We start from the raw sequence: 21881 nt of genomic DNA on the forward strand, positions 1-21881 counted from the left end.
GTAGTAATATTGTTGAGTCATATGTAAATTCTATTTTAATTTTCTGACCTGTGCGCATATTTGTGTGTGTGTGTGTGTGTGTGTGTGTGTGTGTATAAAGCTATGTGGCAAAGGTGAATATACAGTCCAATATAGAGTTCTTTAACTTTAGAATGTTTTTTATTTATGTATATGTGTGTATATATTATATATATATAGGTGTGCATATTTATATTATATATGTATATCTATGTTATATAGTATATATGTTTATATAGGTATATAATGTGCATTCGTATGTATAAACATATATGTACACCATCCTAATTGTTATGAGGTGATAGCTCATAACCTATTTAAGAGATGTTTTATATATATATACACACACATACATATACACCCTCCTAATGGTTATGAAGTGATAGCTCATTATATTTTTGATTTACATTTCTGTAATGATTAGTGATGTTGAACATATTTTTATATGCTTTTGTCCCATATAATACTTTTTGGATAAATGCATGTTCAAGTTGTTTTTTTCTAAATTGGGTTGTAGTTGCTACATTGTAGAGGTTTTATATATATATACGATTTTGTTTATTCAACTCTTCTCTCTTTTATCTTAAAATCAGGCTAGATACAAACATTTCAATTTTATTGAACTTTTCAAAAACCTGACTCTTAGTTTGGCTGATTTTTTTTTTCTATTCTATATGTTATTTATTTCTGTTCTAATCTTTAATGCTTTCTTCCTTCTGATGCTTTTGAGCTTAAAATTATTTTTTCTTGTTTCCTGAGGTGTAAAGTTAGGTTGCTTATATCAGATCTTTCTTCTTTTTTATGTAGGTATTTATTAGAAACTTTCCTCACACCACCGTGCTTGTTAAATCATAAGGTTTTTTTTTCTTATTTCTTTTGTGTATCTTCAATAGGGATATATTTTAGTTACTTGTGAAGATTACATAAAATATTTTACAGTTATAAAAATGTATTTTGAATTGTTCAAAACATGACTTCAATCACATATGGAAACTCTACTACTATCTTCATTTTATGTTACTGGTGTCACTAATTATATCTTTTTATGTTGTGTAATATTTCTTTTTTCAGATAGACTTATTTAGATAGATTCATAGTTTTTTTATGTTTTTGTCTTTCAAATTGTATTCCAAAATTGAAAGTAATTTATACATCAACATTATAAAGCTCTACATTGGACTGTATGTTTACCTTTGCAATGGGGCTTTCTATTTGTATATGCCTTTGTTTTGATATCTAGCATCCTTTCATTTAAGCTTGAAGGACAGGGTCTCTTATAGTCAGGTCTTGTAATGACTCTTTTCTTCATTTGTTGTTTTATTTTTTATCGTAGAAAGTATTCAATATTCTATAAATATTGAAAGATATAATTCTGCCAAATAGTAGTCTTGTTTAGCAGGTTTCTTTTTCTTTTTCTTTCAGCACTTTGAATATATCATCTCATTTACTTTTGATTTGGAAGTTTTCTGCTGAGGTTCTTGTTGATACTCTTATTCAAACTCACTTATATGTGATGAGTCATTTTTCTCTTGCGATTTTCAAGATTCTCTCTTTTCTGTGACTTTTGAAAATTTGACTTTAATCCAGTGTTTTCCATATTCCACTATGCATTGGAATCACTGGGACATCTTTTAACAATACAAATTCTTGGCTTCTGAAAGATATTCTTTATTTATTAATATGAGAAATGGGCATTGGTGTTGTTATAATAAAAACTCCCCTATTTTTTTCATGTGTAGCAAAAGTTGGAAACTCCTGTCTTGATCTATCTGATACACATAACATTTGTATATGCATATTAGGAATGTAAATTTTGCTTTCCTCTCTGATAACTCATATAAACATTAATCTCTCATTAAAAATCCTTTTTTTTTCAATATTTCTTTCTTTGTTTTTCATGGGTTTTGGGACTCTAGGCTGGGAGTTCCTTACAAGGAGGTGATAACAATCCTGAGTAGATTCTTGGAAAAGGATGAAATGGTTAGGACAGAACATATTACAAACAGAAGGCCAGTTGGATTCTGATTGCTGCTGATCTCAAAACACAATGCCAGAATGATGAAGAATGAAAGTCTTATAAGCAATGGCTCTTTAGTGGCAGGGAGTCTCATAAAGCACAACTGAGAGCCCCAGAGTGTTAGAAGGCTCAAGTATCGAGATGGCTTCCCACCTATCACAGCATCTTAGCCAATTGCTGCATTTAATTACAAAGAAAAAATTACCCTAAAAAGAGATGTAAGCAGCCCTTCCCAGGTTATAATAAAATTGTAAAAGTAAAAATACACATCGAAATAAAAATGTAAAAAGTTCTAAATACTTGAAAATAAATTTATTTATTTATTATATTTTAGTATGTGTATTAATCATATACATGTACCAGAAAAAATATTTACATTTTCTTTTATATAGTCATTTTACAATTGGAATTCATTTGTAAATATACCTTATTAATTTTATAAGTATTTTAAAATTTTCAGTAAGCCAATTAAGGTTATTTATTTATTTAATAAATACAGAACTCAAAACATTAAATAAGCATGTCACTGACTATAAAACACTAAAGAAAATAATAAGTTTAACATATTTTTTAAATTGATGTAAAGATTATTAGAATATAAATATTTAATTTAATGTAGAGATTTACCTTGCAACATATTTATTATAATATACCATATATTCTTGGTCATGCAGATTTTCTAATATCCTAAATTCTTGCATGTAAGCGATTATTTAATGAACATATATATCTAGAAGCTTGAGACTGAAAAACAACATAATAATCTTAGTTTTAAAGTAAATATCTATTTTCTGTTAGTGAATTATACTTTAATAAATACATATTTAATAAAGACATTTAAATCTTTGTCAAGTAAACAAAGTTTCTTAAAATTAGTATTTTTAATAAAATGTTTCCTGTCATTACCTCTCCTAAAATAATCTGTTCAACTTGATCACCTTGTTGACATATTCTCTCCCTAAGAAAGGATCACTTACCCTTTTGTTTGAACACATTGATGATAACTATCTCTTTCTCATTGAGGACACAAAAAATACTGGACTAAAGGCAGAAATGTAGGCCATAATATCTAGATGAGTTCTACAGAAATATACTAAACCTTTTCCAGAGTAATGCACTATCATTATTATCATTACCAATTCATGGTCTAAGCCCAGTACTGTTGGCTATGTAAAATGGCTTATTTTTATCAAAAAGGGAACATTGTTATGTTTTTAATAACAAATTAATATCGTAGAACACTTCCATGGTTTGTATAGTCTATTGCCTCCTGTGAATTTTATGCTTTTGACTTCTTTACATCTATTGATGTCAGCTCATATTTATGCACTACACAGGAGCCAGCATATTGTGAATAAACATATCAACTAAGGTTTAAAAAATGTGACATCATAAAAATAGTGATATCATGAATAGGACAGTTTAGAATTGTTAGTGATCTTGTGTCAGCAATGTATTAGAAAAGGATCAAATCGCCTAGGAAAATACAACAAAAGAATGCGACACTCCCCCCCAGGATTAATTGTTTAAATTTTAGGCTATATAGCTAAGATAAAATATTACAGTGGAAAATATGGAAATGGAGAGAAAGTAATGTGTTCTTTTTAAATTATCTGTGCATGAAAAATTATCAAGATTGCTCCATTCTTGCCTTTCCCAAATTTGGAAACATCTATTTCCTCTTTTTCTTCTTTCCTATTTTACCAAATTTTCAACAGAAAAACAAACAAAGTTTTGTGACCAACAATATAGTAATTGCCACGGAGACCAGCCAAAGCACAATCACATCCAAAGAGTGGCACTGGTACTAGGAGAGGTTGTGGGCAGCTAGCCAAGTGTGCTTGGCTCCTTTGTGGCACATGACAAACTCGATCCAGAAAACTGCTCAATCCAGGGGCTTTACAGGTTGATCATGGTGAATTCTTGATAATCTCATAGCATTCTGTTTATAACTGGAAAACAAGAGCACACATGGAAAACAGAGAGTTTTGTTTTGCGTTCATTAAAAAGAAGTAGGTAAACCATAGCATATATTATATAATCCAAAATCTTGTTGAATAAAAGATTGATCCTTGTTGTGATATGAACTTTGTTCGTTGCATAGCATTGAAGAGCTATAGTGGGGAAATTTAAAAAAGAAGCATATTCTTAGCAGAATGGGTAAAATGAAGACATAGAAAAATACTTAGTAAGCTGGTACTTAATTTAAATCTAGTGTTTCCAAGAAGGAAGATTGACACTCTATGCACTATCATTTCCAGGACTATTGCAATGGTAAGATGATGAATGACCTGAGATTGAGGGGAAATATCTTTTAAATAGTCTTCAGGTATGGCCCCTAACATTTTCTAGTATGATTATAACATAATCAATGGTAGATAAGCCTTTTAAGGCAGTAATACTTACAAAGGATCATTAGCAACTGTTCTCAAAGACCTAAGCAATTCTGCCCGTGTAATTATGTTCACCTGCACAGTTGCTTATTTGGCTTTCATATGAGAGGTCTTATCAGGCTGATCACCAGACATGGGAACTCCCACCATAGGGACTGCATGGTAAATAGCTTCATGTATCTCATTTATATCACCTTGAGTGATAAAAGCTTGGGTTTGGGGATGACCTAGTGTGGGAACTGAGTGAGAAGTAAGATTTTTATTATCATATCTTAAAAGAATTTCAGAGACATGTAGGGTAAAAATCTATGAAATAACGCACTGAAGAGGGCAGAATTTTCTACAAAAGTGAACACAAAGGGCATTATTACAAAAGAAATTTGCTATCTTAAGGAAAAGAGGCATTAATTTATTCCTGCATTGCTTGAAATTTACTTGAAAAACAGAAAGTAAGAGTCAAAAAAATTAATGACCAATTTTTAAATTATATATACTTTAAAATTAAAGGTAAAGTAACAGACTATAAATTTTAAATTTTTGTTACATGTATTAGGTGTTAAATAGTTATTAAATTTTTCCCTCATGAAATTTTTTATTTTTACTTTGTCATAATCTTACCATGAAGATCACTCTGGGATATCCAAACACAGAGCTGAGTATTGGTTCCTAATGTAGTTGGTTTCTTTCCTTGGAATCTCCATAAAACCTGAGGAAGAAAATGTATGCATTCCACAAGCTAACCACAAGATAATAGCATTTTGAGTTTTCAGAGGTATTATAATTCATACAATCCAATCTATTTCAGATGATATTTGAGACAGGGGTATATAAGATTCCTTTGTAATCACTGAAAGAAATAATAGGACTGTTTACAGTCACCTTTTAAAAGGGTGGATACCATTCAACTCTTAAGTATACCATTTATTATTTTGTTTATGGCAAACTCAAAGCTTCTAGGAGTGACATTATAACAAAAAAATAAAGCAGTGTTGGCTAATTAGTCAGCATATGGAAATTAAATATTCTTATGGACACACAACTTCTGTGTAAATGTAAATCACTTGGCCACTCTAGCTCTATTATCAAATTTACAGTTTCCCAGAGACAAATATTGCTTTGGCTTTGTTCTGGTTTTGGATATTTGGTTGTCTTTTCTCCTTAAGCCTCCTTCTCCCCTTAATTTTATTTATTTTTTTAATTAAAAAAGAAAGAGACAGAAGTTACTTATATTTCATTGCTCAATGTCGAATTTTGTTTATATTTGTACCTTAGTTACTTTTTTTTCTGGAGACCTATATGAAAATCTTACACTAGAAAACAAAGGATTACACAGTTATTCTAAACTCCCAAAAAGAGAATCTCATAATCAAGACTAATTTCACATTCCTAATTAGTGTACTTGCTTTTATTGAGTGTTTTGAAATTTAACTAAACACAAAATTAAAAAAAAAAACCTCTAGGCTAGTGTATAAATATGACTAACTAAAGAGAGGAAATCTAGAATTACAGTAATAATAAATTTAATTGAAGATCATAAAGTATTACATGCAGATTGTTAGACTCTAATGTTAAAATCATAATTGGCTTTTAACTATAGAAAACTCCAGTTCATTAGAAAGACTACATAAATCTAAGCTCCTACTTTTATGTTCAAATACACTGAATAGAGTTCCCATACAATCAAATATGTTGAGGATACTACTGAGCATGATTCTTCTCTTTTTTATATTATCCCCCAATTTTTCTGTGCCTTTGAGCTATTATACTTAAGAAGTTTCTTTTGAAGTCATCAGAATAGGTCTTAGGATTTCAAATCCTGCAACGTGAAATAGGGACTTAATGCTTTACTTTTATTTTATTATAAACAAATGGCATCCAAGAGAAGTGTTACGAAAGTAATAGCAAAGATCACTAGGCAAATAATCAGTTGTGCCCACATACACTACCATAATGCTTTCCAAATTGTTACATAAATCTAGTGCCTGTTATGCAAATTGAAAAATGAGATTCAAGTTCCAGGTGGAAAGCCATACTTTCTCCATTGTGTGAATAGCTTCTTATAAGGATTGGAGGTTCTACTGACATTTTGTGGAATCTGAACCAGGGCTGAAGCCATAAGATCAGCCTTTTCTTCTGTAAGGTTTTGCACTACTGGCTCCAGAGAAAACACAACACCATCTTCATCAGAGCTCTGGACAAATTCTTCCATTTCCTACAGAGAAAAAATGTTCTTCATTATAAAGAAGTAATGCCACATAGAATGGTATAGTTTATGTATACTTCTAAAGTAAAATTGTGAAGTTGTCATATATATAGTTATATTGTCCCTATATTCTGAGATGCATTTTAGAATAGAAATGATAAAGTTTGTGTTAGAAACACACGGCTTCAGAACATAATAATTATTTACTAGAAAAAGCACACAACCAAATAATTATACAGAACATTTAAGTGAGAAATGTCCAGCTTGTTTAATATTTGGTAGACATCAAATTCTAAAAACATAATGGTTTGCAAACTCATAAAACTATTTCAACAATATCAAGTGTCAATTTATTGATATTTTGTGATGTCAACAAAATGATAAAATTTTAGAAACCCAACATCAATTCCCTCACAAAAGTACAACCAGTAGCTATCCAAATACAAAAATGCCACTCTGAATTCACCAGATCTCAAGGCAGAAGGAGAAAACCGCAAGACTCACAGACATGAGAAAACTTACGATTGGTAAGATGATTAATTTTTTTGGACTGTACCAGCCCACTTCCACACACCAAAATGACACCACTGTGAGGGAACTTCCTTTCACCTGCAGTTATTGAAATGGGAGGAGGGAATTTCAAGTGGACATTTAATTTCTTCATGGATCTGTAAATTTGAGTGGAAAGCCCACATTTGTCCCACCCCACAGACGATATTAAGAGTGTTCAGAGGGCTGAACCACCTGGGGTAAATTGGGGACAGGAGTTGGAGTAGTAATCACAATGATCACCACACAGATCTTGGCATCTGCTTTGTGTTCCTAGATACGGGGATGCCACACAGAGGAGTCTCACCAGAACCATAGCACTGCAGGGGGCAAAATCTAAAGGAAGGTCTGAATCTTTGACAAAATTTTACAATTCCCAGGTAGTCATGTGGAGATTTTCCATGACTGGGAAACAAGTATAAGACTTGAAATTAAGTTCCAAGGATTGTTTAAATGTCTCCCAGATCTAGAAATCACTGCAAGTCTGGGTTTAAGTTCCAGTGCAGCATTTAAGTTCAGATGCTCACAATAAGTCTCCCAAGACTGGAAAACAACATTAGAGCAAATACTGAGTTTTGGTGCAGTATTAAATTCTGGTGGGAAATATTAAGTCCTTGCCTAAACAAAAAGCAACTGGTGGCAAGGAATTAGATTCCAATATTAAGTAGCAAAGGTTGAACAACACAAGAATACACCTATAAAAGTTAGAACATGTGGATATCTCTTTAAGTATGGAAACAGCAATGTACAGATGAAAGGAAACACAACACCGCTAAAAAACAACAGAACTCACCTAATGCAGTAGGAGAAATAAATATATATAAAATTTCTGATAGAGAATTCAGGGCACATTTTTTATAAAAGAGGTCAGGAAACACAGAAAATATGAAGTTAAAAAAAATCCTTTGCAATATGTTTAAAGAGCAACAAGAGAAAAGATGGTTTTTTTAATACAGAAATTGAAAAAGCTTCAGCTAGAATAGCTACAAAAAGAGATGACTGAAATAAATGAAATAAGAGATGAAAAGGATACATAACAACTGATACACAAAAGTACAAAGGATTATAAGAGATTATTATAAACAAATACTTTCCAACAAATTAAAAGATCTAAATGATGTAGACAAATTCTTAGACATGTACATTCAATCAGAATTGACTTATGAGGAAACAGAAGCATGAGGAGAGAAATAATGAGTAATAAAATTGAAGCAGGAATAAAAACTCACATAAAAAATGTGCTAATTTCATTCAAAATATTAAAAACTAGTTAAACAATTTTTCTAACTTTTTTCTTCCAAATCATTAAAGAGAATTTAATGTTTTAAAAAATAGTGTTTAATGGCTGGGTAAGGATTACCTTGATACCAAAACCAGAAAGAAGGAGCCAAAAAAATAAAAAATAAGTAAAAATACAGAAAAAAAATCTATAGGCCAACTTTTCTGATGAACATAGATGCAAAAATTCTCAACACATATTAGCCAATGAAATCCAACAGCACATCAAAAAGATTATACACTATGATGAACTGGGATTTATTTCAGAGATGCAGGGAAGGTTAAACATAAGAAAACCAATAAATGTGATACACAACATCAAGAGAATTAAGAAAAAATATAATTTTTGTATGTCTTAAAAAAATCTTCTAATATATAACGGAATGATTTTAACAAAAATGCCATGTTACCAGGATAGGGCAAGCTTGAATGGAGAGTGACTGTCTAATGTGTATCAACATCCTTTTAGGTTAGTGACAATTTTGGATCTAGATAGAAGTGATAATTACACAATATTGTCAATGCCACTGAATTGCTCACTTTTAAATCGTTAAAATAGTACATGATATTTTCTGTAATTTTACCTAAAATATTAAAAAATATCATGTAAACATGTGGCTGACCAAATTTTGCCCAGAGGATCCAATTGATTTGTCAGCCCTCAGTTAATTAAATTATCATAAATTTAATTCTGACATATTAAAATAGCAAATTATGTCATTTTTATCATTTACATTTGAAATATGATACATTTAAAATATATGAGGCATTTTAGGTAAGGACTCAAATTGTGAGCATTTTTCTGTCTACTTAATACTTATTTTAATTAATGCAAATTTAATTTGCTACATACAGCAACTGTAGTGCTTTACAAAGTTAATGCATCCAACCTTTCATCAGCCACATGAGGTAGATAATGGCATTGCTCCATCTCCATTTCACTGATGGAGAAGTTGAGACGTACAGGTGAGGCAACTTGCCAAACCCCACATAATTCTGCAGTGGTTTTGCAGGGACTTGAATCCAGGCTAACTGGATCCAGAGTGCAAGAGCTCTTAACCACCATGCTATGCTGTCTCCCCTTTCTGGGTTACAGTTATTTTCAAAATGTTACATTTGTTGTTTTCATTTTCTTGCCTCTATATTAACTGTATACTATTATGAATGTATAATTAAGTTTTTAGAAAAATGATTTTAGTTATCTGTCACTTCATAACCAACTCCCTCAAATGTGGGGACATTGAAAAACAATAAGCATTTAATTAGAAATCTCATAACATGAGTTTTGGATGGGCTCAGCCAGGTGGTTCATACAGAGTATTTCTCAGGTTGTTACTTTCATATGGTGGCTGGAGATGTAATCATCTGAAGGTCATTCATTCACATACTTAGTGATTGATGCCAAAAGACTGAAACTCCTTCTTGACCGAATAATCATGACTTTGTAGTCTCCTCTGTGCGCCCCTCCCCAACTGTCATTTATCATCAGGACTTTGGCTGTAACACAGGGCTCCAAATTGTACAGAGGGAGAAAAAGAGAGGGAAGGAAAAAGGACAGAGAAAGAGAAAGAAAGATATATAAATAAAAACAAAGACAGACAGAGATAGAGAGGCAGACAGAAATAATGTACTTTTCTAACACAGTCTTCAAAATTATGCTGACACTTCCACCATGCTTTCTTTGCTGAGACAGCCACAAGCCTGACTAAAGTTCAAGGGGAGGGACTATGGTTTGGTTAGAATGTCACAGTATTTGCAGTCATGTCTCAAAATCACCAAAATATAAGCTCTTGAGTTAGTCAACAGAAGCCACTAAGCAACTAGCAAATTCATTATATACTGACATTAGAAACACAGTAAAATCATAAACGTGTGTGAATTTAAATTTTTACAACTACTGAAACATTTACTATGCATTGTAAAATATTTATTCATAGATATTTTAAATACAAAATAGGTTTCTTATGAACAGGCCTCAAATTAATCATACGGAGTAGAATACTGAGGTGATCATAAGTGGCTCAATTCTTTCCCACTTATTCTACTGAAGACACATACACATGCACAAGAAAAAATGATGTAGAACAACATATATAACCTAATATAAAATGATGGAAGAGCCAGGCATGGTGGCTCACACCTGTAATCCCAGTATAATGGCAAAGGTTCTTCTTGCCTTAGCCATACCAAATAATTGGACTGAGAGGGGGGAAAAAAAAAAAGCTGTAGGGTTTTTTGAGCAGAGTGACAGTACAAAGTTTCCACAGTGGGGAAGGGGTCCCGAGTGGGTAGCCAGAATTAGAACACACAGTTGCCTTTTAAACTCTTTAAGGCGGGAAATACATGCAGAGGGAAGATGTTACCAGAGCGAGAAACAAAGGCAGTAAATTATTTTGTGACATGTCTTAGATTTTGAGGAAAACTAGAACTGTAACTTAGGTTTTATCTACTTTCTTGCAGCGGCATGGCAAAGGAGACGGGATCTTACAGGACTTTACAAAGTATGTTTACAAGGAATTGGAATTGGGAGCATAGATAAGGTCCACTGGTCACAGAAAAACATTTTAACATTCCTTTTAGTTTTAGTGGAGGGGGAAGGGAGAGAGGGAGAGAGTTCACAGGGAAGCTTACGGGATAATTTTCACTGTTTATAGCTTTCTTGGGGAAGAAAACATATGCATAAATTCTGATGTTAGGAATATTTTAAGCATATATCTTCAGTATTATTCATCCAGGACCAAAGTAAGTCCTGATGCAGGAAATGACTGAGTTTCACAGCTTTCTGAGCCCCTACTAGACCAAGGAAGCCCAGCTGGCCTCTCCTTTCACCAGCACTTTGGGAAGCCATGGTGGGTGGATCGCCTGAGCTCAGCAGTTCGAGACCAGCCTGGCCAGAATGGTGAAACCCTGTCTCTACTAAAAATACAAAAATTAGCCAGATGTGGTGGCGGGTGCCTGTAATCCCAGCTACTTGGGAGGTTGAGACATGTGAATTGCTTGAACTAGGAGGCAGAGGTTGCAGTGAGGAGAGACTGTGCCCCTGCACTCCAGCCTGGGCATCTGAGTGAGATTGTCTCAAAAAGAAAAAATAAAATAAAATAAAATAAAGAAGGAAGAATGTTTACTGATTGTTAAAATCAAAGGGAATTGTGCAAATAGATTCTTGTAAGAGCTGTGACAAAGTGACTTTTGGGAGGAAAACTTATGAGACATAGTCCCTAAAAGTAGGGACTTTACTCTGCAGTGTGCAGTGAAGTCCTGTTATGAAATAAATAAGGAAAAAAAATGTGTGGAACTAGAGATCTCCCTAGACTGCAGCAGAGGCAATTGAAAAAATTGTGAAGGGATGCTCTTACAATACAGAACATGAGGGATGTTGCAGACAGCAACACCTGTTGAAGATTTCCTCAAGAAAACTACATGAGGAACTAAGCAGTCACACGCAATTGGAAGATTTGCACTCAAGGATCGTAGATAGAGGGAACGATCAGAGTGAGATTTTGATTTTCAATTTTTATATTTATTTTTTAAGGCATTGCTCAGTTGTCCAGGTTGGAGTGCAGCGGTGTGATCACAGCTCACTTCAGCCTCAACTTACTAAGCTCAAGTGATTCTTTCACCTCAGCCACCTGAGTAGCTGGGAACACAGGTGCATGTCACCACACCCAACTACTTTTTTTTTTTTTATTTTTTGTAGTGATGAGCTCTTGTGGTGTTGTCCATGCGATTTCAAACTCCTGAGCCCAAACAATCCTCTCATTTCAGCATCCCAAAGTGTTGGGATTACAGATATGAAACATCATGCCTTTAAAAAATGAGATTTTTAAATAAGCATGGTTCAAATGTTCAGAGATGAAAGAGCCACTAACATAAAACAAGAATAGGATGAGGTGAGAAGGATGAATCCAAAAATAATTAGGTATTTTTAAAATCAGAAATGTGCTCCCTAATTTTATGAAATGTTGGTTGACTACGTGAAAGAAAGTGGAACTGGATGCTTGACTGATATAGCCCTCAAGAAGAATCACTTAATGCTCTAGAAATTGCCAGTAAACAGATTAAAATCAAAAAGCGTTGCTTGTTAACACCTTATATTTAAGCTTTCCTGATTAGTTTTTCTCCAAAGTTCTCTTGCTTCTAGTTGTTTTCCTGGTCTTAACTACGCATTATATGCTTTGTTAAAAGTATTTATGCCCTGATTCAATCTGATTGTCTCAATTTTTATTTTGTTCTGTTCTACCTCTTGCAATCTGCATGTCCTCATTATTATTGATCAATCTATCTGCAATGTTTACCTTATCTAAGGATTATTCAATACTTTTTACTTGTTTACCTGACCTTTATTAATTTTGTTTCTTTGCTAGTCACTCTGAGCCACGGTGATGATGACTTAGGATTCTGGATCTCTTATGAATAACGAATTGATCCTTAATAAAGTCTCTATACTAAAGAAGAATCTAATGAAAAATATCACTTGAAAAAATGAGTGCAGTACATGAACAAAGCTCTGATTGGATCATAAACACAAAAAGTGACTAATCAGTTTAATAAATAGGGACTAACAATAAAATCAATGATATATCTTCATATACTTTGAATTGGTAAAAATTAATATCCACCACAGGTAAAGCACCACATAACTGGCGACTCCAGTGCTGGTTTGTTGGGAGTATGAATAGTGTGATGACAAGTGATGGGTATGCATGGGCCCAGCACAACAAGACTCCCTCTAACCAAGTCTGAGCTAGCAACTACTGAAACAAAAATCCAACCTGCTAGTAGCTCAATTCTTATTATACATTTGGACATCAGGCAAGTGACCACCAGTGGAACTGTGGACTCAGTGCACCAACTCTAAGCTCATCTTTGTCAGAACCTCTATATGCCCCCACTTTCAGAAATGTTATTTTCAAAAGAAAGTCATGCCTCCTACTTATCCAAATTTTACCAAGATTCAGTGCCCAAGGGTACAACTTTTAGGATAATAACAAACGAGAAATTTGAAATTTTATGCCTCACCAGTGTTCAATTTATTGACCCTTGGATGCAAATATAGTTTATGATACTGAATCAGGATCATGTAAACATTCCTCCTTTGCCAGCTAGTTGAACGTTAAGCTTCATCAATAGAGGACACTGGAGTGATAGTAACGTGGTTGATGTAGGAGGGCACATCCCTTTCAAGGACCCACTCTTTAGGTACTCAGTAATGTTTATCATTAATGTTGGAATTTAAGAATACGTATGTAAAAGAATATACTTAAAAGTACTAAATAATATGCTTAAAGAATGTAAGAAGAAAACTTCTAATAGCACATTTGTTTTATCTTTTAAGAAATATTGCATTCTGCATAGAAATTAATTCAGAAAACTCCTACATAAACCATTTGTCCTTGACATAGATAGATTCCGCTTCATATGTTATTTTGAAGATTAAATGTACAATTATTTTATTTTTGTGTTCAACTTCTGTGGTGCTTGAATATCCCTGTCTTTAAGTAGCATATTCAAAATTCTAAAAAAATCGCAAATATCAAGAATGTTATATCAATTATATCATTCTATGTGATTGCTTAGAGTTTCTCTGTTTAAATGTTTTAACTGCTGAGATATTTAAAAGCTTGTAGAATCAATCTCCAAGAAACAGACACATCATATTATTGCAACTTTTGTAATTCAATTTACTATGACATTTTTATAACTCTCCATCAAGTATATCTTCATGTTCACATATTTTCTTAAATATATAGGTACATATCACTTTATGTGAAAAGACTTCTCAAAATAAAACTAGTGAAAGTTATTTGTTCACTCATGGATAGACATAGAATCATGTATCTGCATATATGGTCTAAGAATTTCAAAGAAGATCTATTTTCAGAATATACTTTATTAGCAAAGTATATTCTGATACATTTTCAGAAGATACTTCCTTAAGAAAATATAAACAGATTAGAATTTAGCTTTTTGTAGTACATGTTGAGCATCATTATTGCCTCAGACTAACATGTATATATAAGTTTTTCCCTCTTTAAAAAAAAGACGTTACTATAATTAAAGCCCATGTATGCATTACTTTTTTTTTCTTTTCTTGCATTTTGTTATTTTTTTCTTTTTAGTGGCATGATTGTATGTTCAAAGTTTAATAAAGTAAAATATTCAGTGTATATTTCTTTCCTAGATATTAAAATAATTTGTTTTATTACCAATTGTAGCTAAAACTATTTTTTTCATGGAAAAGATTACTGTAAAAATCTTTTTCATGTGTTAGAAATGATCATTATGCCTCTCTTCCATCCGATTGTTCAGGTACATCTCTTGTCAGACAGAAGAACTGCTTTTAAGTTGGTTTCTTTCTTCTCTGTGATTTGCTTTGCAAACCTTTTTCCGAATCCAGAGGCTGTAATGACCAATATTTAAAGGCAGGATTTGGAGAGCTTTTTGCCATTTATTATGTTTTCTTCAACTTAGACTTTAAAAATTATTGCACAGGATATTTGGCTTTTTATTCCATCTACAATTTACTTTTATGAGGGGAGAATAATTAAATGGTTATATATATTTCCGGTTTGTGTATCCTCAGTATTCCAGGTATTTAAGAAGTCAGAAATGTCTGACTTGACAAATTAAGGCCAAGAAATAGTGAGATCTTATTGCAGGAGAGAAGTCATGTAACATTATAATCTAGAGAGACTGCACTAAACTTGCTGGACCATATCTATAATTCCTAACTACAGGGAATTGCCTCGTATTTTATTTTGTGTATTATTATCCAATTACAAAGGGTCATTACTAAAGTGAAAATAGTAACTCAAGCATATTCAAGGTCTCATGTGGAAAACATCTTTAGTCTTTCTAACCAGGGATTTTACCAGGTTGCATAGTTTTGGATAGGAAGTCAGTCACAACCATCTATAATTTTGAAAGAGAACATTCCCATTAACAAATATTTTGTATTTCATGAAGGATTTGAATTTTAAACTCCCATGTAACACAAAAGACTTGAATAAACACAATGTTAAGAGAGTTGGCCAAGTTTAGCTTAACTTACATGTGCACTAGGTCATAAATTTGTCTTTAAAGATCACCCTAGCTTCCATGGTAGGTCTTGGCTCAAAATAATGTGATCCTACCAAACTGAAAAACATACACTGCCTAACCCACCTTGCCTAATAATTTTAATTTATTTCCCACTTAATTTTTATGTAATTTTCCATTTTCATATAACCCACTAGTTCCTTTTTGTTTTCCTCAATTTTATTCATATCAGTTTTCTCTTTAAAAGCCAAGCCTCAGTTACCTTTGTCTTAGTTAGAGTTGAGCTCAATTTGTATTGTAGTCTCTATCTCCTACTTCAGTAGGGAGAATAAAATTTGTCTTGCCATTTTTAAGAAGGATCTTGCACTGTTTTTCTTGACAGGGACACATATAATCCGTATCATTGTATTTGTTTATACAGAAGAGTTTTCTTTACCTATGTAACAAACCTGCACATCTTGCACATGTGCCTCTGAACTTACAATAAATGTTGGAAATAAAAAATAAAATAAAATAAAAATAAAAAGAGGTTTCTAAAAATTGCACAGGATATTTGGCTCTTTATTCCATCTACAATTCTCCATGTTATGAGGGGAGAATAAGTAAATGATTATATATATTTCTTTCTGGTTTCTGTATCCTCAGTATTCCAGGTATTTAAGAAGTCAGAAATGTCTGACTTGACAAATTAAGGCCAAGAAATAGTGAGATCTTATTGCAGGAGAGAAATCATGTAACATTATAATCTAGAGAGACTGCACCGTGTTTCTAGAAACACACTACTCCTGACCTCAAATAAACAGCCTGAGTTTCCAGTGAATCTCATTTTTTTTCAGCTTAGAAATATACATAAGCAGGCATTAAAATTGAGTTATTTTAGGTTTTCTGAAATTAAAATTGTATATTACTTAATGTTTAACAAAGAGTAAAATATTTAAATAAATCAGGAAGGCACAAGTCTTGTGAAATATAGAGGAGAATTTTGCCACACCTTGATGAATAGTGGTGGCATTAAATGTCATGACCTTCCCTATCATGCCTGCCTTAGATCTCAAACAGTGCTACTCTCTCTTTTTTTTCTTTCTAGTCTTAACAAACTTTTGATAATCAAACAAGCAACATATTATGACAAAGAGAGTAAAAACTGCCTCGCAGGCCAGCACAACCAGAGAGCAGTACTGGAGCCAGGTGAGGTTCTTTGCAGGTGGCAGCAAGTACTTGGCTCCTCTGTGGCGCATGACAAACTTGATCCAGAAGACTGTTTGGTCCATGGGCTTCATAAGCTGATCATAATGAATGATTCATAACCATATAACATTCTCTTTACAGCTAAAGGAAAATCAAATAGACATAAACATATAGAATATAAAATATAAATATGTGAAATTTTTGTGTAGATGTTAAAAATTAGTGCCACATAAAAGTGGATGAAAAAATATTTTATTTCCTGGTGGTTACAGAGATTTTGGTTTATGGGTTAGAATTTGTTGGATGCATAAGATTTCAAGATGTGAAAAGAGAATTTAAGAGAGCAAGTATTTCTATCCTAGAAATTAAAATTAGTTAAGTCCAAAGGATAAAAAGAAATCATTTGAGAGTACAGAGGTTGAATTAGCCATTAATGAAATTGTAATGAACCTGGTGAGCAAATTTCAAAATAGTATCAAAGTTTAGAGGAAGGATACAAATCTAAGACAAGGTTCAGGTTCATGTCAGGGCAAAGCTGATAAGTTGGCATTGATCAGGAATTAGTATTGACATTGTATTAGTGAATTACTGATCAAAAGTGTAAAAGTAAACGGCCTTAGTTTGAATCATGAACTGATATCTACTGGTCTTTTTTTTTTTTTGAAAATGTATCTGTTCCTAGTTTTTTTTTATTGTTAAATTGAATGAATAAGAATGATATCTTTCTTATCTGAATATTGTGAGTAGTAATATAATAATTCTTGGGATAATTGGTAGAATTATTTTCATCATAAAGAGACTCTCAGTAAATGTTCACTCTTATTACTGTTTTCCTTGCATTGTGATTTTAAAATCTACGTGGTGCTTTATATTTTACTTTGAGGCATTGTAGTTCCATTTATTTCGAGTGTTGAAATAATTATGGACTAATAATCAAGGAATAAGGATGAATACAAGTACAAGGCTTAGCAAGTCAAAACCAAAAAGTGCAAAGCATGGCACTGTAGCAATAGCAATGGAGGTAACTTCTCTTTTTGATATTTAAAAAACAGAGTATGAAGACTGTGTTTTTGAGAGGAGGGAATTAATACTGATATATATTTTTTAATACAATTGGGAAAAACTATAACCAAGAAGTTATATAATACAAACTACCAATATAATACATGTCATTTCATATACATTCAATGGGTATCAACTAATTAAAAATTATCTTTATTTTTCAACACAGCATTATATGTATTAAAATTTATAATATTACCAATATAATAGTAATAGCTAAACTGAAATTAATTTATGTACCGAAGTAATTTAGAAATCCTATATGTCTTGTTTCAGACATTTTGGCTATTAAACAGGAATATTCCAATCTATCTCTTTCAAGCCAATTATTTTTTGATTTTATGAAGCTTCCAAATAAGCAAAAGCAACCACAACCATAAGAACAGAGAATGTGGCTACATTTATAAAGTATGTTCTTTTTCCAATAATCTTTAAAAGGCAAATTTGAAGACTCTAGTTGTTTACAAGTTATCAGTGATGGGATCAAAATGTTAGCATAAAAATTTTGAAAGCATTAAATATAATGTGAATTAGGGATTGATTATGTCATGCTAATTTACTGAAAATAAATTACAAGAGTTTTAAAAACAAGGAAAAATGGGTAACTAAAGTGAAATGATGGACGTGTTTATTTGCTTCATTATGGTAGCCTTTTGACTAAGTATTTGTATCCCATAATATCACTTTCTATACCTTCAATAGACAAAAAAAAATTTAAAGACACATTTGATGAGATCTCATCCTAAAAGGCCCTCATAACTGTGCTGAAAATTAGTCAGTGCAGTAATAATATTCATGCTTCTTTTCTTCAACTTTGTTCTCAGTCTTCCTTATAATCCTTCTGTTACCATCTTCAGCAATTCCTTTTATTTCACTTTTTAACTACTTTAAAACTTATGTACTATCCTAAAACCTCTGACAAATGTTTCCACTAAAACCACCAAAAAAACAGATTGTGATACTCACAATGGTTTATTGATGATTGCCTTTAAGCGTTACCAAAAATAAATGTACTCAGCATTGTGTTCACGTTTAGAGTCACTGCTGCTTCTTTGGCCTTCATGTGAGAAGTTATCAATACATGCTATGTAGTTAAAAAAATTACATTCATGAAGAGTCATTAATGACTGCTTTTAATGCATTTAGCAAATCTGTAGTTGACATTGTTTTTGAGTCTACTCTTAACAGCTTCCCCCTCAGACTTCATGTGAACAAACTTATCGGGTTGATCTGCAAACAAAGGAAGCCCCACCATAGGGGTCCCATGGTAAATCCTCTCATAGGTGTCATTGGCTCCACCATGAGGTATAAAAGCTTTGGTTTTTAGATGACCTAAGATTAAATTTTTGAATAATTATTCGTGATGAGTCTTAAAATTAAAATGAGCAATGCTCAATGAAACGGGCAGTGTTCTCTAGATAACAAATTACTGTAACAGTAAAACTGCATTAAAATTACTTTCAGATCTCAGAGAAAGAAGCACCAAGTCCTCTGGGGCGATTAGTGAAGACTACACATTGAAGAAGTGGTATGTGACTTGAAGAATGAATACAGGATTGTCAAGTGGACAAATAGAGCACACTGTGGATAAGGAAAACTGTATATCCCTCACTCCAGCCCCCCAAAAGCAGGATGCATGCTAGAACATGTTCTCTTAGAGAAATAATGGAGTCACTGAGTGTGATAGGTCATGGTGTCTAGGGCAGCAGGGAGTGGGGTGGTGGTGATGCTTGAAGAGAGGAAGGACAGGCCACACTCCAACACAAAATGTGTTACCACTTCATAATAAAGACTGGGAATTTATTCCCATAGAAAATGCAGTCACTCTACAGCTGTTTATTAAAAATAACAGCAGAACGGCTGTTATTTTTCAGTTGCATTTGAAATATCTAGCTATTAGGAGAAAGGGTAGGTGTAACATTTGAATTAGGAGACAGACGACCCAGAAAATTACTGAAAAATTATTTGTGAGATGTAACTACACTTGAAATAAAGGTAGTTTTTTTCAGGCCATAAAAAATTTGACTGTGTATAATAAAATGTCAACTGTTGTAGATTATTATATTTTTCCGCAGGACTGGAACATAAATGAAAAAAAGTAAGATTTTATTTTTGAGTTTTTAAATAATAAATGGTGAATCAGAAATTTTCTGTTGTACTATATTTATCCTGATTAGCTGTTACCTAATTTTTCAAAATATATTCTTCAGAGTCTTACCAAGAATGTTATTCTGGACTACCAACTTGTACAGCTGAGTAATTGTACTAAGGTATCTGAATTCCTGTCATCAAATTTCCGTAGATCCATATAGATGAGGGAGCCTACCGATGAGAACACATGGACACATAGAGGGCAACAACACACACTGGGACCTTTCAGAGAGTGGAGGGTTTGAGGAGGGAGAGGATCAAGAAAAAATAACTAATGGGTACTTGCCTTAATACCTGGGTGATGAAATAATCTGTACAACAAACCCCCAACACACAAGTTGACCTATATAACAAACCTGCGCTTGTACCCCTGAACTTAAAAATTAAAAAAAATAAAAAGAAAGAACCTTGTTTTATGAGTCAAATTCAAATTAGAGCATGTCTGTTAGAATTCTAAAAAGGGACCAGGCACGGTGGCTCACACCTATAATTCCAGCACTTTGGGAAGCCGAGGCGGGTGGATCATGAGGTAAGGAGTTCAAGACCAGCCTGGCCAAGATTGCGAAACCCTGTCTTTAATAAAAATATTAAAAAATTAGCCGGGCATGGTGGTGGGCGCCAGTAATCCCAGCTACTTGGGTGGATGAGGCAGAGAACTGCTTGAACCCAGGAGGCAGAGGTTGCAGTGAGCGGAGATCGTGCCACTGCACTCCAGCCTGGGTGACAGAGAGAGACTCCGCGTCAAAAAAAAAAAAAAAAAAAAAGAAAAGGAAAGGAAGAAAAAAAATTCTAAAAAGATGGAGATTACCTACTTAAATGCTTTCCATATGGTTGATAAAGAAATGAGGACGAGGCAGGTTAAGTAATGAGAACTACCAGAAGACTGAAGTGAAAAGAACAACTACATTTCCTTGACTTGATTTTATATTAAATCAGATTAAATAAAATCATGATGTTTTATACATAGTGACTTAGATATTGAGATAATAAATGAAAAATTGAAATATTTAGGCAATCATTAGGCAGACATAATCCCAGTGTAAAGAAGAGTAACAAATTACTAACGGTCAACACCTTTTTTATTAATGGATTTACTACATTCACTTTCATCTTCCAAATATAATGTTAAGCTTTTCATTTCTAAAGCTAAGAAATGGGAGTAAATGTACTTACATTCACTTGTTTCATAAGTTACATTCTCATATCTGATGATTTACAAAGAAAGCAAATCTATCAATCATCTATGTATGAGAAATATATTAATCTGCTTAAAAAGTACATATAATTTTTTTCTGATTATAAATTATTAAGCACTGTTTCCAAGAAAAAAATTCAAATGACATTTATCACATATATCCAGAATAATATCACATTTGCTACCATTGGAAATTATTTAAATGTAGAAAAGACTGATTGTCAGTTCATTAATAATAAGGCTGTTGAAAATATTCCAAAATTGTGGTGATGCTAAATTTCATTCTGCTGGCTCTTAACTCTTCAGTGGTACAATCCAAAGCATTGACAGCAGAGGTTTATATAGTCTGCTATAGCTAAGCCATGTAGTACATGCCTAGTACCAACATGTGGTACTGATGTTGGAATTACCAAGAAATCTTCATAAACTAGAGTATAATCTAGCAATCAAGCAATCTTCATAAACTAGAGTATAATCTACAAGTTTTAACATCTACTTGCTATCTGAGTTTTAAAGGTAACTACACATTTGCATCAAAAAATTAGTGTAGGTGATTATAAGAATGCTATACAGGATATAAAACTAAAAATTGCTTTATAAATATTAAAATATCAAAGTTGTGTTGTACATGTTAGAAAGCTGGTTATTACTATATTTTATGGTGGAAGAAGCATCTGAACCTCTCTCCCTGCCTGGTTTCCTTCTGCACTGTATGCGATGCTCTTTTAGTTTAGCAGTTCTTAGATGGCTTGTGAACAGAGGGCTTTCTGTATCTGGGGTTATTTCATT

At 32.8% G+C, this 21881-nt stretch overlaps 1 pseudogene; it reads right to left on the reverse strand.

Moving 5' to 3' along the window:
- Positions 1 to 3746: 3746 nt before the first annotated feature.
- Positions 3747 to 6637, reverse strand: LOC100979622 (UDP-glucuronosyltransferase 2A2-like; annotated as a pseudogene).
- Between the last annotated feature and the right edge of the window lie 15244 nt (positions 6638 to 21881).

Source organism: Pan paniscus, chromosome 3 (assembly GCF_029289425.2).
Source record: "Pan paniscus chromosome 3, NHGRI_mPanPan1-v2.0_pri, whole genome shotgun sequence".
NCBI classification, from domain to species: Eukaryota; Metazoa; Chordata; class Mammalia; order Primates; family Hominidae; genus Pan; species Pan paniscus.